General features: G+C 49.9%; 1 long non-coding RNA gene across 1 annotated transcript in view; it reads left to right on the forward strand.

Moving 5' to 3' along the window:
• Positions 1–5,508, forward strand: part of LOC308197007 — a 318,880-nt gene extending 313,372 nt beyond the window's left edge. The window contains exons 11-13 of the long non-coding RNA XR_013952526.1: positions 2,453–2,580; positions 3,736–3,893; positions 5,025–5,508. This is a non-coding gene — a long non-coding RNA (uncharacterized lncRNA). The remainder of the gene's footprint in view (positions 1–2,452; positions 2,581–3,735; positions 3,894–5,024) is intronic.
• Positions 5,509–14,037: the final 8,529 nt, after the last annotated feature.

Consider the following 14,037-nt stretch of genomic DNA (forward strand, 5'->3'; position numbering starts at 1 on the left):
TCTTTGCGAGGGAGGAGCAGCAATATCTGCAGGAGGGACTGAGGTGAAACCCAACATCAAAGGCAAGAGGCTGTCAGCACATTTAACTTTACAGAAACCCTTCTCCTAATAAAAAAGGAATGACCTCGTTACTACGGACACTAACAGTTCCCAGGGGAACACCGGGAGACTGCTGCCTGCACTTTCAATATTCACTTTACAAACAAATGGGAAACCTTGAAATAATTTCAGTGTTGTTCTTGGCAAGTTGCTAAACCGTTGCGTCCTTATAAAAATCATCTGAGAATTTATGTAGTGCGAGTTTACTTTTCATCTGCTGCTTTTCCTTGCTGTCAGTCTCCCTCTCCCTGCCTCTCGCCACCCCAGCCACTGTGGGAAAGGCGAGGATGCCCCAGGGGCCAGGTGCTGCTGCAGCAGGTTCAGCAGGAGGCACTCTGAGGCTTGGTGTGACTGCCGAGAGAGGGCCTGATTCTGGAGGAGGTGATCTACAAGGGTGCCTGGGCACCGTGGGGCTTGAGGGAGGCTGCAGGCTGGCACAGAGCAGTGCGGGGTGGGGGCCAGCACAGAGCTCATGTCCCAGCTACTCGCGGCAGGACTCACCATGGGGAATGATGTCCAGAAACCTGGCGTGGAGCAAACCTGGGTCTCCCCTGGGCCTCCATGAAGGAAACAGGGAGAGGGAGCCAGACCGCTGCTGCTGCTGCGTGCTGCGGGCTTGCTTGCAAATGGGGGTGCAGCGCAGTGCTATTTGGTCAGCCAAATCTCTCTGCAAATTACATGAGCAGACTCTCAGGCTTGCTGCCCAATTTGCCATAGTTCAAGTGACCAGAAATCTTGCCCAGTGTTTTCTTGGTGTTACATTCTTGGCGTGGTACCTGAGGGAGGTTTGCAGAAATGGTTTCATTGACTGTTAGGAGGGAAATGCTCTGTACTGGAAATAAACCCTTACGGCTGATGCCTCAAGCTATTCAGCAGCAGTCCACAAACTCTCGCACACACTTGAGGCAGGTCCCCCGCCTTTCCTGGTGCCTGCACACAGCGACGTGCAGGTATTTACCCTCTGCAGAACCCACCAGCCCCACACAACCTGTGGGCAGAGCTAAAGCCACATGGAGGTCTAAGCTAGCTGACATCCCTGTCCCCTACACATAGGCAATGATGAGGCATCTGTCCTTGTACTGACCAAGCACCTCCAATAGGGGTCTAGCTTTTTTTTTTTTTTTTTTTTTTTTTTTAATATAAGAGTGGTAATGTACAAAATCCATTCTGAAGGTTCATGTCAAGTGGAGCTGGACATTTTATCTCCTTTATAAAGACCTTTTAGATCTATGAACTAAACACTACAGGAGAAGCCAGATGTTAATACAGAAAGATGGGCCGGATTTCTCTGTGCCTGAGTGATGTAAATAAGTTGTCTTGGATAAGTGTGAAGGAGTTAACCTGTGTTAAACCTCAGAGCCAACGATATGAACCACTGAAATGCAGTTTTGCAAAAGTCCTAGGCACTCCTATAAAGCTGTACCTCACCAGGGTACTCTTCTGACTTGTTCTGACACATTTGTATATTCTGTTTCTCTGTTACGGCAAGTTTCATCTAAACACCAGTGGGAATTTGTAGATGTTAATAAATGTCTTCACGAGGTGAAAATAAAAGTCATACAGAGGGAGCTACTTGGAAGTGCAAGTGCCCATTTGTGCACATGCCCTTATATTTGTAAAAAGGTATTAATCCCATATGCACTGGTAGTCATTTCGAGTCTTTGGTGGGACACATCATCGCGGCTCAGCCCCAAGGAACTGTAGGCTCACATTATTACCAGCAAGTGAAAAGTAGGAGGATGGACTTGCAAAGACCATCTCCATCAACTTCACTGAATTCCCCGATAGACTTTTACATGCACATCTAACCTCGAGCAAAGATACAGTGAGGCAGTGAATTAAGAAGTAGCCAAGTATGTGCCCAGAATAGCAAGTGCAGGTGGGCATACAACGGTCCGTGTGATACAGCATAAGGAAGGATGGCCGGCAATTAGCAGTTCAGAGAGAGACACTGGGAAATCGCAGGTCACCTCCTGGCTCTGCCACAAATTTCCTTTGTGCCCTTGCCCAATTCACTTCATCTCCTTGTTCTTTGTTCTCCAGCTCAGGCAAAGAGGCAATAGCACCTCCTCACTGGTGTTGTACCTTGGCATTGTGAAGAGGCAGGGCTCAACTCTGCCTGTGTTTGTACACTCCTGGGCAACGGGGAGTCCAGATGACAGCTGCCCAGGTGTGCCAGTGGTCCGCAAAGTAATTACATCAAATATCTGGACCAACAATGAAACTTCACAATGTTTGTCCATTTGGGGTTGGAGGAAATATTTCATTCAACAATGTGGAATGTAATGTTTGGCTTTAGTTTCAAGTCCTAATTTTATTTTATTTTGTTTGCTTGTTTGTTTTTGTATTTTAGGACAGGTTTGTGTGTCTGTGTGCACTGGAGGGGAAGAAAGTCTGCTGTCCTCCTGCATCAGACTGTTGGCTTTAAGGTTGCAGGACACTGAATGGCCCGGCAGAGAGACCTCATCCTCCAGCAGGGAGGTAAGAACCGATCCTCCTGGTCAGATGCTGTTGCTCTCTGGACTTCTGCCTTTCTAGGTGGGACAGTGTGGCCTCTTTAACCCCATCACTGGATCAGTGCTCCCAAATTAGTGTAATCATCCCACCTGAATTAAGCAAGCAGCTCCTGGCTCCTGGCTCCTCAACCCAGCCTTGGGCATCCCCTCTCAGCCTGGTGCCTGCGTCCCCCTCTTCCTCCATCTCCCTCAAAGCCCCCTGCTTGTGGGCTCCTTGATATTTTCCAGTCCTTCCCTAATGAGCACTGCAGAATTACAGCTAATTAAGGATGTAAATGATGCTGGAGAGAGAGAGGGAGAGGGAGAGGATGGGAAGGGGTGGGGGGAGGGCAGCTACTCGCTGTGTGCAACTCTGCAGTAAAGTGTCTCCTACCTCAGCAGAAAAGTTATCATGGGAGACAATGTCAACTTTATGGAGGGGGGGAGGGCCCTTTAAACGCCTCCGTCCCCGCCTGTAATAGCTGCTGCCTCTCTTTTATGTGTCAGCGCTGCAGATGCTGATGTCCTCCCTCCCAAATGCTGCTTTGTCAGCTGGCGCTGTCACAGAGCCCTGGGTCTCTCCCTCCCGCTGGCTGCCATCCTCGCCCTGACGGTGCCAGGGGACCGAAGGCCTCGGAAAGCCGCAGCGGCCTACCCCTGCCCGCGGGCACCTGGGGAGGGCGAGCAGCTTCTCCCCAGGGTGGGCCAGGTCCTCCTCCATGTCCAGGGGTTGGAGAGGACCCCTGGGCCGGTCCCGCTCCATTAGGAGAACATTCGTGCCTTGACACAGGCAGGGGGACCAGGCCGTGATGGGGAAATAAGCCCGGCACCGCTCTGCCGAGCGGCTTTGGCAGCTGTCGGGGGGACGGTTCTGCTGCACCCAGCAGCTGCTTGGTCCTCCGAGTGCATTTGGAAGCGCTCCGGGTCCCCGTGGCCGTATTTGCCTGCATGCCGCCCGGATCAATGGGTTGCGAAGGCACGTTTGTCCCAGTGCCACGACCTGTCTGTCTGTCCGCCCGACAGAGGCCCACGCGCCGGCGGGTCAGGAGCAGGCGGCGATGGGCGGCGGCGGCGGTGGGTTTTGTTGTTGTTTCCCCAGATCGCTGTGCAATATATTCCGATTTTTTTTCTTGTCATTAAGCCAGTGCCTCGGAGATGATGATGTAGTCCCTATGTGGGCCGCAGAAAGCACTTCGAGCCGTGCTGGAGTCGTGCTGGGTGGCTCTGATAGCAGAGCTAATGGGAGCGAATGGGATGCAACGAACTGTTCTAATGACACCAGCCAGGGAAGAGACAACAGTAAGAATAAATAAATGTTAACTATTTTCCTCTTCCAGACATTTGCATCTATTGCCATTAAGTTCATTTAAATAAGAGAGAGAGCGAGAGAGAAGGGGAAACTTACTACTACTCTTAATAACGAGTGTCTAAAAATAAATTAGGATGCTGGGATGCACTTAAGGCATTTTAAAAATAAGTCTTATTTTTCCCCCCTTCTCCTCTTTTTTTTTTTTTAAGTGTTGGAGGGTTTTAATTTGGGCCGAGTAATTTTGGTGCAAACGCTTGGGCGCCTTTCGTTGGGAAATTGGGAGGAATGCAAACAAGATTTCACTTCATTAAACAGGGGCAAACAGTAGAGAAATTGCACTTACTTATGGAAATGACTTTTAAACATGAACAGCATTTACTTGCATTGCCTTGTGCTGAATTTTTTTTTTTTAAAAAGATTATACATGTGAATAATTCACTGCGGGCCAATTAGATGATGACTTCATTTTTAACCTCTCTTCCTTGCCATCTTGCTGGCTGCCCCTTTCATTGCAATTTCCACCCTCTTCCCTCACCTCCATAAATTAATAAAGATCAAATAATCCCTCTCCCTGCGGTGCCAAGAGCTAGCATCTCAGAAGGGGAGGTCTGAGGATTGCTGTCTCTACTGGCCTGCCTTGGGATGAAGCAGGAATAACTCTGAAGGGTTTCTGCAAGCAGGGCTGCACCCATTTTTTGGAGAAGAAGAAATGTGAGAAATAAATGAACATGAATAAGAGTGCGGGGGAGAGAGATATCTGTGTGCTCTCTGCATGCAAGATCCTGGGCTGGGCAGAGGCCGAGCAGGCAGGATTCTCTCCTGCGCAGCTCCGTGGGTGCTGGCAGGATGGCACTGGGGTGGGGATGCTCTGCTGGGCTAAAAGCAGGGCCGCCTCAGAGGAGTGTCCCACTGGAGTTGGCCCTCCCAGTGGGCCCTGAGACCCTTCAGCATCCCTGGGCCCAGGCCCAGGCGGCGAAGGTGCGGGAGTGTGGTTACAGCCAAGGCAGGCAGGGCTGGGATGCAAGGGGGAGCCCGGGCCTGTGGTAAGGGCACCTTGCAGCAACAGCATCAGTGGATAGGAAGTGTTCTCCATTGGGCCTCTGTGCTTTTTCCCCATCTAGGAGATGATGCAAGAAGAGTCAGACGTTCTTGCTGACATTACCCCATGTGCCCGGGCTTTTCACAGCTCAACAGGGGAAGCAGGCTGGAGGGCTTCGTGGCAGCAGGACCTGCCAGACTATGCCGGGTGCTGGGAGGAAGGAGCTCTAAAAGGGACTGGCCTCCTCTGGTCCCCACTTTGCTTTGCTGCTTCTGCATTTCAGCCTGTCAGCTTGAAGTGGGCGTTGGGAGACTGTCGTTGCAAATCCCAGTCACACTTAGAGGAAGACGATGCTTATCCTCAGAACACTTTTTTCCAAATGTTGAACCTGTCTCTCTCTACTGTAGCTCTTTGCAGTAATTAAATTATGTAATGCAAAGCTTAAAGCCACTGAAAACATAATTACAAAATGTATAATTAGTTCATTATAAAGGATCAGCTGGCCTACCTGTCTTGTTTCTGTGTTTCTTGTCTAGTTCTTTTGTCCTGTTCCTGATTAGTGGAGTAAGACCCCCCCTTCACCAAATGTGGCTGCTATGGCTGCTATCCCCCTCTCACCTGCCCTAAGAGGAAGGAGAAACTTTGGTGCCTTCCCAGTGGAAGTGCCTGTCCTCTGGCATTGCCAGGGCAAGGGAAAATGGGAACATCTTCCCTGCTGGCATTGCCCTCAGCACCTCTCTTTTCTTTGCTGAGCAAGAGGTTCCTCCACTGATGCCAACGGAGTGACGTTGCAGGAGAGTCCCTGCTGGTGGGGTTTGGGCCAGCCCTGTGGGGTGAGGGTCCGTGTCCTGTTATCCCCACCTTGCAGACGAGGAAACTGAGACATGGAGCAGGCAGGACGCCCATTAGCTCCCAAATGTCCCTGACCAGGCACAGGCAGCTGACCAGGCACAGAGCTGGGGCCCTGCTCCGAAGCCCGCCTGGGAAGCGCCTCTCCTCACGGCTGTGGTGTTTCCTTTCTCATGAGGTCACATTCCCGGCCTTTCCGAGCCGTGTTTTTATGGCTCTTAACTGATTACAGTTTTAGTGGGGAGGAGGTGGCTGCAAGCGATGACCTGTGATTTCTAGGGAAGGGGAGAGCACAGAAACTTCAAGCAGCGGGGCTTCCTGCTGGGAGCAGCCTGTTTTAGAGCCCTTGTGTCAATGATGGCCTCCAGGGGAACTTCCCCACTCTATTTATTTACCCAGGGGAAGCCCAGCATGCCCCCTCCAGCACCCAGGCCAAGCAAATTCCCTCTCATAGCAGTGGGGCTTTCAGCCTGGACCTGGGAACCTCACAATGCCCGTTTCTGAATCAGCATCAGCAGGTTTAGAGAGCAGGATCCCAGGTGAAAAGGCTGTCAGGCTTCTCCAGGCTGCAGGGCTGTCCCACGAAGCAGCAGGGGAGCACACTGCGAGCAGCGAGACCAGGTTACAAGTCACCAATGTACCCAGCTTTTGCTTTGTGCCTGGTGCTGCAGGCTGTTGTGTACCCTGCAGGACATGTTCTGCTCACGCTGGGCTGTTCCAGCTATTCCCAGCAAGCCCCAGTGCAGACTTTTTTATCCTGGAAAATCCACACTTGGAGTTGTTCAGCGATGTCGCCCTGAAAAGCTCCACAGAGAAATAAGCCCAGAAACACCAGCTATGAGGCAGCATGTTGTGTGCTGAGCTGTCTCTGCAGGAGAGGCGCTTCCATCTGCTGCACACCTCTCGAATTCAGGAATAGGACCCTGCGGGCTGCTTGGTGCCTCCATTGACCTCAGCAGGCTTAACACCGGGGACAAGCTCAGCACTCATTAACCTGCTTCCCCAGAAATACCTTCTGGGATGAGGGCTGCATGAGGTGGGCACCTGCAGCAGCAGGGCTTCAGCTGCGGTGCTTTGTGGTGGGCACCTCTGCTTGTGCAGCACCTGGTGACAGGGGATGGGAGCGGGTCCTCATCAGCCCCAACCCCATGGGAGCAATGGGGGTCATCTGCTGTCATGGCATGGCCTGAAAAGGCAAGGCAAGGTGAGGCAAAGAATGGCAAGACTAGGTAATGCAATGCGAAGAAAGGCAAGGCAAAGCAAGCTCTGCTTTGTGCAGTCTGGAAACCTTGGGCTGAGGAGGACTTTGGAGGTTATCGATGTATCTGACTCCGAAATGAGCTTCATTCTTCTCTTTAGCCTCCTAATGACAGACACGGGTCTCTGGGCAATGAATCAACAACTGCACGCAGAGGTGAGCAGGTGCCAGACGCCATTATTGACGTTCCCCTGACACCTCCTGCCAGGCTCCACCACGCTGGGGCTGGAGAGCGTGGGGCTGGGCTCCCTGGATGAGGGCTGGAGGAGATGCTGGGCTGAGGCCTCCCAGCAGGATTCCCACACAGCTGAAGTTCTGCCCTTGCTTGCTGTATGGGCTCCATGGAGAACTGACGGCATGGTGGTGGGGTGATGACTTTGCAAAGGCGCTGGTGGTGCTGCCAAATACCATCAGGGCATGGGAGGTAGTGCACCAGGAGCACATGTGGGGTAGGCACATCCATCTCACCTCGTCGTTGATGGGAGCCATGTTATCAAGAATTGACTGACTTTTTCCACAATGAACCTCAAATGCGTTTCAGTTTGGGCAGAGTAGAAACAGTTTCCTCACACCAAATTTCTGTGAGAATGCATTTTTGATAACACTCCTTCCATTAAAACAAACTCTCTCCCCTCACCTTTTTTTTTTTTTTTAACTTTAAAAAAGAATGTGAACTTTTTGTGGGAAAAAATCATCCTGAAATATTTTCTGCTTTATAATGTTTTAAATCCAGCAGCAGAATATGTTTCTGGAGCTTACCTTCCAATAGCAAAAACAAAACAAAACAAACAACAACAACAACAACAACAACAAAACACACACAAAAAAACTTGCAGTCTTGTAGGGCTATGTAATAAAACAGAAATATGTAAAGCACAGAGGAAAAAAAAGCAGTTTTCCCAGAAGCATTTTTGAAGGAAGCATGGCAAATGTAGACTGAACCTCCTAAAACTCACCTTTAGTAGTTCCCATCATTCTGACAACCTCTCTTATTCAGGAGTCAGGTCTCCAAACCAGGAAGAGTAGAAATCCTTCTCTGCCTTTCACTTCTGAAATGAGGTGGAGGGAGACTCCTGATATTTGTGACTCATTGCCTTATGGAAATGGCGGAGCCAAGCTGGTATCATGCCCTCTTACCACATACCAATTCACATCAGAGGAGCACACAGACTTTTAAGTATGTATGTTGTCTCCTCTTTCTTCTCCTCCTTCCAGAAGGCAGAGCAAGTTCTTTAGCTGCATTGTGCAAGTGTGAGGACACCAAGACACAGAGGCGGGGGCGGTCTTGCCAAGGCTCACAATGCACAAGTTATCATGAGAAGAGTCACTCTGCACTTGCTGTGAGCGGCCCAGCAGAGGAAAACGTGGCCCAGCATCACATGCTGTATGGCCATCACTGCCCTGCCTTTCGCATTCCCTCTGCTCACCCAACCCTCTTGCCATCTGTCTAACAAGCAAAAGCAATGTAGGAGGAGGCAGATCCAAACTGACTTCTGGTGCCACAGATGCTGACGCTGTTGCAAGGGGAGGAAGTTGGGGTATTGCTGTGTGTTGATGCCCCAGGTTTCTGAGAAGATTCTGCAGTTTGTGGCACATCCACCTTGTGGCAGCCTTTCTGATCTTAGTCACATGCAAGGAAATGAGCAAGAAATGGGAAAGCCAAAGGGAAAAAAAAATAATTTATTCTCGTGGGGCCCTGGCGGAGGAATAAGGACTGGGGTGGCCCTGGTGCAAAAAATATACCCTCCTTTTTCACCCATTCACCCTGTGTTTTCCTCTCTGGGTCCTGCTCCCCTCTTCTCTCACCCTCCCCCAGCTTGCCTTGTAATTCAGGAAGAGGAGGCCAAGGAGAGTAATGTCGTGCTGGAGATAGGACTGGAAGGGCAGTAATTTAGAATCAGAGGCTTATAGTATTATTGCCTGCAAAGCCATTCATGGGAAATGATTCCCCCCATCCCCATTCCTCCCCCCCCTGCCCCGCTCTCCTTGCTCTGCAATAACAATAACAGAAATGCCTTCAGGAAGCTTTTCTACTCAAAATGCAGGCAAAGGAGCGCTTTCCTCCACCACCCCTCTTCTTCCCCCTGCACTCGCTTGTCCCCCCTGCCTCCGAGCCTAACCGCTGCTCCCTCCCTTCTCCCTCCCCCCCACCACAGGATAAAAAAATAAAAATAATAATAGGGGTAATAAGAGAGGAGGTAATGGAACGTTCTCCAACTGGGCACATGTCAGAAGCCATTATATGTGGTGCAGATTTGCATAATTCAAGAAGCATCAAATTAAATTTGCATAATTCCTTTGATTACACTTGTTATTAAATGTAAGTGACATTGATTTACAAAATGGCCCAATATAAGGTTAATAGCAAATGTCACCTTCCAGCAGGGTGAATAGGGTGCGTGTGTGGTGGTGGTGGTGATGGAGGAGGGGGAAAGGGGGGTCTGGGGAGGAAGGCGAGCAGACAATTGATTTCTGCTCCTCTCTTCCTTAAAGGGCTCAGGTCTCCTTTGCGGAGGAGCCCTGGGGTTTGGGCTTCATGTGGCCGCAGTGCCGCTAGGATCGCCCGCCAAGCGGCGTCGATGCTGTCGAGGCTTTGCTAGGAGCTCCCGCGGGGAGCCGGGCAAGCCTGGCTCAGCACAGGGCACAGGGAGTGGGGAAAGACAAAAACCGGGATTGCAGCCAGACCTGTAAGGTACTTACAGACCCACAGCCAGCAATGAAAGGCTCTGTAAAGCGCACACAGAACCCGTGGTGATACAGGCCCTGCACCATCGAACACCACCAGAGTGGTGGGGGCTGTGACAGTGACACCACGTCTGTTTTGCCTACATGGACCTCAGACCGTCTGAGCACTCGCCTTGCAAGCAGAGCCCACCTCTGTGTATTGTTTTGCCTCTCTTTTTTCCATATATTTTTTTCCAGACAGGTGTGATTTCATGCTGGGAAGCTAACTGGTAAGTTGTGTGAGCACTCCAAGACTGGAGTGATAAAATAAAATTATGCATGTAGTGGAATTGGGCGAATAGCAGATTTACTAGTCACAGGCAATTTCAGCGATGCACATACCTGGCCATAATCTTGCTTTGGTTCCTCTGAAGCTTTTTTTTTTTTTTTTTTTTTCTCAAATCAACAGGCTGGGGGAGGAAAAAAGTAATCACTTTTGATCACATTAAATGTCTTGTTCAGTGTGAAAAAGAATGCTTCTTTTGGTGACAGAGCTCTGTAAACATTGTCTAATAGCATCCAGATAACATTAGAAAGGAAATATCATTCTGAACCAGCAATCATAAGGCTTTTTCAGAATGTGTCAAAAGAGAAAGCACATGATTTTCTAGAATATTTTTTTCTAGGGCTTGTTTTTTTCTGCACTTTGAGCAACACCAGCTGCTGAAAATGCCATGGATTCACAGACAGCTCAGACATGAAGTTTCCTAAGAAAAAGTGTCCCAAGGAGAAATGTGTCTCAGCTGACCCGTCCATGTCTCCACGAAGGAGGTGAAGGCCAGCACTGGTAGGAAAAAGCCTCCAGACAGTCCTGATCAAAGCAGTAAGATGGCTGAGGTGTGCATCCCACCCTTGAAACTGGGCTCTCTCCAGTCCAACAGAGGTGGGTGGAGAAACCTAGGAAACCCCTGAGGGGTCGCCCCGAGCTCCCACTCCCACCAGTGGATGATAGGATTCTACTGAATCTGGTGGTAGAGGAGCTTTGGCAAACATAGAGGAGCATTGGTTATATGGAGTCAAAAAGGGTAGCAATGACAGGATATTAGAGCACACAGTCTGTGCAGGCATCCCACAATTGTAGTGGCTGGTGTTGGGGTTTTTATACACATTCTGCGATATATACCGATAAGATATATACTTCCATGTTTCCATGAGGACAAGTACAGTGACTGGTTTGTAAGCCCAGGCTTTTTAGCCGTTTGCAGCTGACTTTCGTATTCTGCTAATCATCACTTTGGAGCTCTAGAAGTCCATGCCCGTGATGCACCCGTATTTCAGATCCCAGCACAGTAACTGGAAGCCAGCTCTGAGATGATCTAGATGATTGTCTAGTGGACAAGAGATGTGAAGTGTATTGTAGGCCTTCAGGCGATTGTAAAGGAAGCTGGAGTACATATGCTGCCCCACACATCGCCCCACACCCACTGAAAAGCCTGGCCGTGCCACAGGCCCTTCCTTTCTGCCCTGCAGCAGAACTATTTATGACCCTCCTGGGCGCTTCTTTGCCAGTCCTCCCAGGGCTGCCCGTGCCACCGGGGAGCCGGGCTGGAGGCCTGGCAGGTGCAGCGGGCGGCAGGGAGAGGCGGGTGTGAGGGGCAGCCCTGGCTCGGGCTGACAACTGCTGACATCGTCATATTTAGCACCCGCACGCAGCGAGCCTGAGCGAGGCTCGCGCGCTGGGTGAGCCAACTGCAAATTAATCGTCAGTTCATTACTGCTCCGTGCCTTTCATCCTGACAGCAGCCTTTCAGACGTGGGTATAATTGGAAGGGTCTGTGAGGCAGGAATTTGGGGAGGGGGAGCGGAGGGTTCTCCTGCTCCCTTTCTCAGGCTATGTTCTGGGAACAAACAGCAAGCTTGGGACGGGGAGGAAATAAATATCTCCTGCCCCTGTATCTTGCCTCTGCCACCTACACCCCTTGCCATACATCGGGCTCTCAGTACTGGGAGGTCTGCTCGCATCCAGGAGGTTCCCTCCAGCTATAATTACCCTCAGCTTGCAAACGAAGTGTGCAGAGTAGCAGGGCCGCCTGTGAGAACACGGGTGTGTATGTCGCTGCCGGTGCTGGTGGTGGGCACCGCGGTTATTGTTATAACGGCAGACCTCGGATTTTATTTGTCATGGCATCTCAGTCTCCCCACCGGTTGGGTGATGCAGATGTGCCTGCAGCACCTGTCCTCTGCAGTGTATGGCAGGGCAGTGAACCCCCCCCCCAAGTGGGCATCAGAAAGGACAGGAGGGGTAAAGCCCTTCCAACAGCCCATTTTGCGGCTCACAGTGGCGATGGTTTGCTCCTCTGGACGAGGCCATGATGCTTCTCCCTGAGGAAGAGGGAGCTGTGCCGCGGGGATGCCAGCCCCCCTTCGCTGTGTCCCCCCCTGCTCCTCCTGTGCAAAAGTTATTGTCGTCTTCGTGGAGTCTCAGGTAGGCAGATGAATGGGAAATGTTCCTCTCCATTACTAGCTGCACTTGACTGGAGTCTCATTACATTACGATGGCGCTTTAGCAGGCGAATGGGCCTTGCGTCTGGGTTCCCAGCACCCCTCATACCTCCCTGATAACGTAAATTACCCTCCGCCTCATTGCCTCAAATGATCAAACATCAAATTGCTAGTAAAAAAAAAAAGAGGAAAAAAGAGAGAGAAAGAGAGAGAGAGAGGAAGGAAAGGAGAAAAGCTGAACAGAACCATGGGTTGAATCTAGATGGTTTGTCAGCAACAAGAGACGAGTCAATGGCTCTTAAACACTTGCTAAAGATGAATCCATTGAAGGCTTTGAGCACGGTAATTTCGCTGACATTAAAGTACACCTGTAAAACCCAAACAATGCTTTATAACTCCAAATTACACCAGTCAAGACCTGCTACTTCAAAGCACCACTTATTTCATTTGGTCCAGGGAGGGGGGACCCACAGATAACCTATCTTCCTCCATCAACAGACTTCAGCAAAGCTGAGAGAGAGAGAGCGTGAGATTGGCGCGCACAGCATGGATTTGTTGTTGATTTTGTGGTTGAACAATGTGCCAGATCCTCTGCCCTCTCTTCTCCCCCCTCTTCTGCCCCAAGACAGATTTTCCCAGCTGGAGGAGCAGTTCCAGGATGAACGAAACAAGGAGGAGAAAAAGAGAGGGAGAGGGAGCAGCGCAGGTACGCGTGGGGCAGCCGAGAAATATGGATCTCGGCAGGGTAACGAGGCGCAGTGCAAAGAGGAGGCTATACGTCTTTTCTCAGTATTTAAACGTGTGCTTAATATGGCGCTCAGTGGAATGGTTAATCTGCTAATGCTGGTAGTGTTTGCTGTAGTACTCAGAGAAATGTTTACTGCAGTATTTCATGGGGATTGTGTTCTGGATGGCACAAAAGGAGGAATCGCTCTAGCGTACCAGGAAAATGTTCATTGCAAAATATACTGGAATATTAAGAGGTTTATTTAGTGGCGTACTTAGTATAATATGAAAAGAGTTAAGCACAGAGTGTTTTATTAATATTTTTGGGGTGTGGATGAATTTCAGTGCTCAGGAAGGTTATGGAGAAGCAATTCCAGCAAAGGCTGGTTATGTTCATAGATTTATAGATCTTAAGAGCATAAAGGACTCTTTGATCAGCTAATCTGACCTTCTGTATAACACAGGTATATACAGTGTGGACATACCTCCTGATTCAGCAAAGCACTTTAAGCACTTGCTTAAATTTAAGCATTTGAGTTGCCCCATGGAAGGCATAGAAAATAACCCTATTGAATCAATGGGACTATTCATGCCCTTAATGGGAAGTGGATGTTTAGGCATTTGCTGAATTGGGACCACAATAAGATAATGCAGCTAAATGAGTAATTCATAGCCACCCATTTATTCAACTGCTTTTGCCTCCTTTTCTGCTTGCGGATTGCTCTGGAGCCAATCGCCATTTCCTGCAATGTATTCATTGTCTGAAGTCATTCACTGAATAATTTCAGTGAAAACTCTTTCTTGATAGCTTGCTCATAAACAGTTCATTGTGAATATGGGAATATATGAACATACGTTTTAAGAATGTGCATGCATGCTTCTGTGTGCGCAAATGAAATATGTAAACACACATGCACACACAAGTCCAGGGTCAGGATCTTTGGCTGCAATAAAAAGACACAGCTCCTTGTCGCAGGTGAAGCTACGCCGACTCTGCTGACCAGCACCCTCACAACCCGGCTTCCCAGGTCCCAGTTGCCTTCGTTCTGAGCAGACCCCATGATGTTTCTCACCCCGACTGCCTGAAGTGATGCCC

This window comes from Anser brachyrhynchus (assembly GCF_964034855.1).
Source record: "Anser brachyrhynchus genome assembly, chromosome: 6".
Lineage (NCBI taxonomy): Eukaryota > Metazoa > Chordata > Aves > Anseriformes > Anatidae > Anser > Anser brachyrhynchus.